The sequence below is a fragment of the Mus caroli genome, unplaced genomic scaffold, assembly GCF_978045245.1.
Source record: "Mus caroli unplaced genomic scaffold, Mus_caroli_1 scaffold_4, whole genome shotgun sequence".
NCBI lineage: Eukaryota > Metazoa > Chordata > Mammalia > Rodentia > Muridae > Mus > Mus caroli.
Genome location: NW_028227259.1, coordinates 138,231,203 through 138,238,951, shown reverse-complemented (window position 1 = coordinate 138,238,951; position 7,749 = coordinate 138,231,203).

The window sequence follows — 7,749 nt, the reverse complement described above, 5'->3', positions numbered from 1 at the left end:
TTATCCAGCCTTCATGTGCCCACCTCTAAAATAGGAACACTAGGTCAGGCATGGTGGCAAACATCTGTAATCCCAGCATGCAGGTTGACTGAAGCAGGAGAATCATAGGTTCCAAGCCAGGCTAGACTGTAGAGTGTGGGTCTGTCTCAACATAAATTAAAATAAAAAACGAAATAAAATAAAACAATGGAGCCAGCGAGATGGCTCAGTGGGTAAAGGTGCTCGTGCCAAACCTGGTGACCTGAGTTCCAGTTCTCAGTAAGGGTCCCATGAAATGACTCCCACCAGTTGTCCTCTGACCTCCATGCAATACACCATGGCGCATGGCTGAACACACATACACACAATAAGTGGATGAATAAACAAATGCATGTAGCTTAAAATAAAACAAAAGGTGTTTGCTGCCAAGCCTCATGGCCCGAATCTGGTTCCCGAGACCCACACAAGGGAAGGAGGGAACAGAGAGCTGGATGCCACTGCACCTGGCTGAACAGGAGAACTTGGCTGCTCACAGTCTTGGACTGAGAGGTCCCAGGTTGAATCTCCAGCAGAGGGAGCGGCTGGACAGGGCTACCTCGCTTCTTATAGATAGTGCCTTTTGGTAGGTTTACTTATTGTATGTGGCGGTTTGGATAAATGGCCCCTGTAGGCACATAAGGGGTGGCACTATTAGTAAGTGTTGCCTTGTTGGAGGAGGTATGCCACTGGGGGTAGGCTTTGAGGTTTTATGTTCTCAAGCCAGGCCTGGTGTTACTCTTCTCTTCCTGCTGCCTGCTGATCTGAATGTAGAACTCTTAGCACCTCCTCCACCACCATGTCTGCCTGCCATCCTGCTTCCTAGATGACAATGGACTAAACCTCTGAACTCTAAACAAGCCTCCAATTAAATGGTTTCCTTATAAGGGTTGCTATGATCATGGTGTCTTTCATAGCACTAGAACACTGTGACTTAGCTATCACATGCCTTCCTTCCTTCCTTCCTTCCTTCCTTCCTTCCTTCCTTCCTTCCTTCCTTTCGTAGGTGTGTGGGTGCCTATGTGAAGGTCAGGGGACAGCTTATGAGGAGGGCTCGCTCCCTCGATCATGAAGTCCTTTACTCACGGAGACGTTTTAATGGTCCAGTCTTCCTTTTTTTTTTTTTTTTTTTTTGGTTTTTCGAGACAGGGTTTCTCTGTGTAGTCGTGGCTGTCCTGGAACTCACTCTGTAGCCCAGGCTGGCCTCGAACTCAGAAATCCGCCTGCCTCTGCCTCCCAAGTGCTGGGATTAAAGGCGTGCGCCACCACGCCCGGCCCCCAGTCTTCCTTTATAGGATCATTAATTCCACTCATGAAAACACCTCATTATTGCCCAAAGGCCTTATTCCTTAATGTATTGAACAAGTGACTAAATATCAGCATATAGATTGTGATGTACAGATATCCAGAATATAGAATTCACATCTGTATCTACTGTATTGGTCTCTTTCTCTGGAGAACTGTAGCTAACAGGCGTCAAGAAGAGACTCTGCAGGAAACAAGCAGCTAGGGCCAGCTATTCCCACTCTGTGGCTTAATGTTGCTGGGAAAGAAGGCACCAGAACCCTAGAATGGTAGTTTATGACTGTAATTCCAGCCACTGGGAAGCTGAGGCAGGAGGATTGCTGTGAGATTGGGATTAGCTTGAGCTACATGATAGCTCATGATAGTTCCAGGATAGTAAAATGAGTCTCTGTCTCAGAAAGATAGACAGATGTTTATATGATATTGGCAGGTAGTTACAGATAATTGGTATAGTATAAATAATTGATATGTAGCGATGTGTAGATAGAGATACATTAATAAATAACATAGATCTGGAAGATGATGGGTAGATGATGGATGAGTGATCTGGATTGATAGATGGCAAATGGATTATATAGATGGATAATAGCTTCATTTATAGATGATCAATAGATGGTAGATAGATGATTTATAGATATATGACAGGTAGGTGGTAGATGAAGGTTAAATAGATAATGGAGAGATGTTATATAGGTAGGTACATGGTTGGTAATAGATTGATGATTGACAGATGATAATGGTAAGATAGATGATGACAGGTGATTGACAGATGCTAGGTAATAGACGATTGATAGGTGATAGGTATCTAGGTAGTTGATGGCAGTAAATTGATGGATAGGTAGGTGATAGATAGAGATGGATAGACAAGTGGTAGATACTAGCTTTATGGACCCCGAGGTCATGTACTGGAGGGAGAAAAACTCTGTTAGATTGGCTTCAGAAGGAGAAAAACAGCCAGTACTGGCTCACGCTGGCCACGCTAGTTGTCAGCTGTGGCTCTGAAATGAGGAGCAATGAGGCTGATGAATGCATGGTGGTATCTGTGCATCACTTTATGAGGGGAGAGGCAGGCAGAGAAACCATGCTATTGGGTCTCAGGTGCTGGGTCAGCATTCTTGCTCTGTCGACTTTGGAGAGAGAGCTCTGGCAGGGTCAAGGTCTTTGACCCCTGTGTGAATAATCTGAGCCTTAAACTGGGAAAGGGGCCAGGTCAATGGCAGGCTCTGGCAGGCCTAATTGGAAGAAGGGCGGGATCGGCCTGACAGCTGTGCCTGGGCAGAGAGCACATTTATCATTCTGACCAAAGAGCCGAGTACCCTAGAGACGGAGAAGTTCATGAGGCCTTCAAGAGGCCAGCCCCATGGGGGATAGAGGAAGAGTGGGGAGGGGAGAGGAGAAAGTAGGGGTGCAGAAGGGAGGGAGGATCCTCAAGACATTAGGCCCATGGAGAGCAAGGGAAGAGAAAAGAAGAGGGAGAAGGAAGAGGGGAGGGGAAGGGTCGCAGAGAAGCCAGCTCTACGGAGAGGAAGGGAGGGCGGGCAGGGATTCAGAGGCACAGAGGACCTTAGCAGGCTGCAGGCTGCCACCGGTCTCCTGCCTGCTGGATAAGGCTTTTTCTCATTTTCTTTTTTTCTGTTGGACTCAGGCTTCCTGGTAAGATCTGGGAGCTAGCCAGCTCGAATAATGTTCTCTTGAAGTTAGAGCTGGCTGGGTCAGCTCTTAACCGTCAGGACCACATGGCCTCCAGCCCCACGGCCACGTCTTGGACTCTGTCCTGGGCAGCAGAGCTTGCTGGCTAGTTTAGTGTCTGCAGTTGTTTCTTATTGCTGCGGTGAGGAAGTACCACAGACCGTGTGGCTTCAGGCAGCATAAATTAGAATGGGAGAGATAGATTTTTCCCTTTGTCGGTGGGTATCAATTGTAGAGCACTTCTTGGTTAGGAGTGGGAATCCCTGTCTACTCCCCACTTTCTGTGCTGGGACCCCATTTGGCTTGAACCTGTGCGGGTTTGTGTGTGCTAACCTGGTCTTTGTGAGTTCATATATGCGTCCATCCTATCTTGGCGTCGTCTATTTTCTCTGTCTCTTACAGTCTTTTTGCTTCTTCTTCCACAAAGGTCTCCAAGCCTTGGGGGAAAGGCTGTGATAAAGACATCCTATGTAGGAGGGAATACATCAAAGTCTTATACTCTCTGCACTTATATAGATGTGGGTCTGTGTTAATTTCATCTACTGCAAGAAGAAGATTCTCTGATGGGGGTTGGCAAGACTCTGATCGATGGGTATAGAAGTAGTATGCCATTAGGAGTCATTTTCTTGCAATATTCTTTTAGACCCATAACCTGGCTAGTCTCAGGTTCTTGGCTACTTTATCAGTGTCAGATACATCTTCTTTCTCGTGGAGTGGACCTTAAATTCAATTAAAGAGTGGTTGGTTAGTTGGGGGTTCAGCAGTTAAGAGCCCTGGTTGCTCTTCCTGAGATCCTGAGTTCAACTCCTCGCAACCACATGGTGGCTCACAACCAACTGTAATGGGATCTGATGCCCTCTTCTGGTGTGTCTGAAAACAGTGACAGTGTACTCACATAAAAATTAGAAGTGAAAACAGCCTGGGCAAGGTGGATAAGTCTGTAATTCCAGCACTCGAGGGGCTATGGCAGGAGGGTCATGAATTCCAGGCCAGCTAGGACTACATAGCATGTTTGAGACTAGCCTAGGCGACAAGGAGAGTTTGAGAACTGGACTACACAGTGAGGTCTGGGCCACATACCATCACGTGATACTTGATACCCTGCAGCTGAACACTAATGGTTCATGTTATGTTGGATGGGATTTCAGAACCCAAAGTGGTCCTAGATAAACAATAAGTATTTGGCAGGATGGATAGGGTACTTAGTAATAACTGAGGATAATACTCAAGGCTATACTCTGGTTTACAGATACACACACATGTGCGCGCGCACACACACACACACACACACACACACACACACACACACACTGGGGGCTCATGCATGCATGCACACATACACACAAGCACATATACACAGCTTTTGTCTAGAATCTCTCAATGAGAGGTTGAAGACTGACAGGTAGGGCTCAGTGGAGAGTACTTACTGGTAGAGCTCCTGCCTAGAATCCCCCAGGGAGGGGCTGGGGGCGTGGCTCAGTGGTAGAGCCCCTGCCTAGAATCCCCCACGGAGGGGCTGGGGGCGTGACTCAGTGGTAGAGCCCCTGCCTAGAATCCCCCAGTGAGGGGCTGGGGGCGTGGCTCAGTGGTAGAGCCCCTGCCTAGAATCCCCCAAGGAGGGGCTGGGGGTGTGGCTCAGTGGTAGAGCACCTGCCTAGAATCCCCACCCCCCCACGAGTGGCTGGACACCTGAGGGTGTGGCTCACTGGAGAGTGGTTGCCTAGCATGTGCAATGTTCTGATATACAGATAGATAGTGTCTAATGATGGTTGATTTAGTTTTTCTTTTTAACTTTACAATGGTAAAAGACTAATGCGCATTTAGTAGATACTTGCATAGTTACTTTTATATTGATGAGACTCCATTCTGGAGAGAAGTAACAAAAGAGAGGAGAGGTTTATGCTGGCTCATGCTTTTAGCATATTTGGTTCACCTTGAAAGGGGTATAGTTACTTTTCTATTGCTGTGATAAAATACCATGACCAAAAGCAACTTCAGGAAGAGATGGTTTGGTTTGGCTTACAGTTCCTGTGGGACAGAATCCATCATGGTGGGGTAGGCATGGCATAACTGCAGGAGCTGTAAGATTGGCTAATGACATTTTCATTAACACACAAGAAAAGAGAGGAAGAAAAAGAAACAGGGCAAGATTATAAACCCTCCAGCAAGGGTCCACCTCCTAAGTTTCCATAACCCCAAACAGTGCCACCTACTGGAGACCAAGAGTTCAAATACATGAGCCTGTGGGGTGCATTCCTCATTCAAGCCTGAGAACAGGGGAAGCATGGATGCTGTATTGGTTTGGTCCAGATGGGCTGGTGTTTGCAATGTGGCTTGTTCACATCTCAGCAGATCATGCAGCAGAGCAATCAGGCCAGAAGCCAAGCCAGATGACAGTCCCCAAGTGCTCACTCCTGGTGACCCACTTCTTCCAGCCATACCTCCTGACCTAGAGGTTCTACAACCTTCCCAAAATAGTACCACAGGCTGGGGACTAAGAGGTCACACATGTGGGCCAGATGGGGAGACAAATTATAACAGAAATGCCCTTTTCTGAGTAAAATGTTTGTTTGTTTGTTTATACAAGTACTGCATTTACATGAATGCCTTCATGATAAAAGAGGGCATCAGATCTCATTACAGATGGTTGTGAGCCATCATGTGGTTGCTAGGAGTTGAACTCAGTACCTCTGGAAGAGCAACCAGGGCTTTTAACTGCTGAGTCATTTCTCCAGCCTTCATGCTCTGAATTTTGATGTTTTTCCATGCTGGCAATTTGCAGGATGATGTTCCTGTGATGTCAAGGAGCCCCCACTCCCAGTTAATCACACAATCACAAGGGAAAACAATTGGTACTTTACATCTTATTATGTTGCTGAGCAACCCATTTGGTAGGTTAGATATAGGTAATTTTGACTTACAGTATTTTAAATCTTTGACAGGTCTCTTGGCTTGTAGCTCCATCATAAACCAAAGAGACAATCAGGTGTTAAAGGGACAGTGAGGTCAAAGGGACTTCTGTGACTTTGGAGGTTCGGGGAGTTCTTCTATCTGCTACATGTATGATTGAGACCCTGAGTTTCAATGGTAGAAACTCTATTGTGAGCCTAGAGGACTGAGACCCTGAGGGTGTGTCCCGGCCTGAGAGCAGAAGACTCTTTCAAAATTCATAAAGAAGGAGGGAGGGAGGAAGGCAAGAAAAGGGGGGAGGGAGAGGAAGTTGAGAGGGGGGAGAAGAGAAGAAATAGCAGAGTGGAGATGTGGGAGGAGGAGAAGAGAGAAAGGAGACATGAGGTGGAGAGAGGAGAGGGAAGAGTGATGAGATAAAGAGAGAAGAGGGAAAGAGAGTGAGGCGAGATGAGATGTAGACCAGAGAGGAGAGCAGAGATATGATGGAGAGAGAAGAGAGAGAGAGAGAAGAGAGAAGCTCAGCTTGCTGCTTCTTATTGAGACTGGGGCCCTAATTCATGGAATGAACTCCATTAGCGACATGCCCAGAGATGCTGTTAAACTGTCAATCTCTGTTACCCATCACACTGATGAGGGGAGAGGGGAGAGGGGAGAGGGGAGAGGGGAGAGGGGAGAGGGGAGAGGGGAGAGGGGAGAGGGGAGAGGGGAGAGGGGAGAGGGGAGAGGGGAGAGGGGAGAGGGGAGAGGGGAGAGGGGAGAGGGGAGAGGGGAGAGGGGAGAGGGGAGAGGGGAGAGGGGAGAGGGGAGAGGGGAGAGGGGAGAGGGGAGAGGGGAGAGGGGAGAGGGAAAGAGAGCACGAGAGACAGAGGGAGTGAGAACACATGTGTGTATATGTGTTAAAGACAGAGGGTAAACTCAGGTGTCTTTCCTCAGAGGCTGTCCATCTATTTTGAAAGAATTTCTCACTGGCCTTGAACTCTTCAAGTAGGCTAGACTGATGGTAGCCCAGGTATCTGCCTGTTTCCAGATCCCCAGTGCTGTGATGGCAGGCTCACACCACTGCATCTGTTATTTTACTTCACTTGTTTATTTTGTTGATGTGTTTTGGAGATTGAACTTGGATCCTCATGTTTGCAAAGCAAAGACCTTACAGATTGAGCCCACCTTGTGAGCCCCGGTCATACTATTTATACTCTGCTACATGTGTTTGGTCCATGACCAGGCATTGGGGCACAGTTGGGAGCAGACTGCCCAAACACAGACTGCCCAGATTCCACGGCCTGACTAGTCCTCTTACTAGTTGAGTTTTCTTCTCTCATGGGTGAATTATTCTTTTGAAGACCCCGTGGTCCATTCTCTTAGCCTACCTGATGTCCTTATACACGAAGGCTGCAGAAGACCTGCAGAGAGAATCTCTTGTGCTATGTATGGAAGCATCCCCTGTCAATAAAATGCTGTTGGCCTATTAGCTCAGGCAGGAAACAAGGAGGTGGGAGTTCCAGCACAGGGATTTTGGGATAGAGTCAGGCACAGAAAGAATTTGCCCCTGATGCTGATGTAGATAGACGTATGAAACCAAGAAGAGGTAACCAGCCAGGTGACCCTTGTAGAAGAGTAAATGAGTTAAAATAAGTTGCGCCAAAGCTTTTGGCCTAGGCACTTATTCATTAATAATTCAGTCTCAGAGTTGTTATTTTGGGAACTTGGGGTGGGCGGTAAAGTCCATGGTTACAAAGCACTTTATAAATTTTAAAGAGATTTATTTATATATATATATATATATATATATATATATATATATATATATATATATATATATCTTTGTGTGTG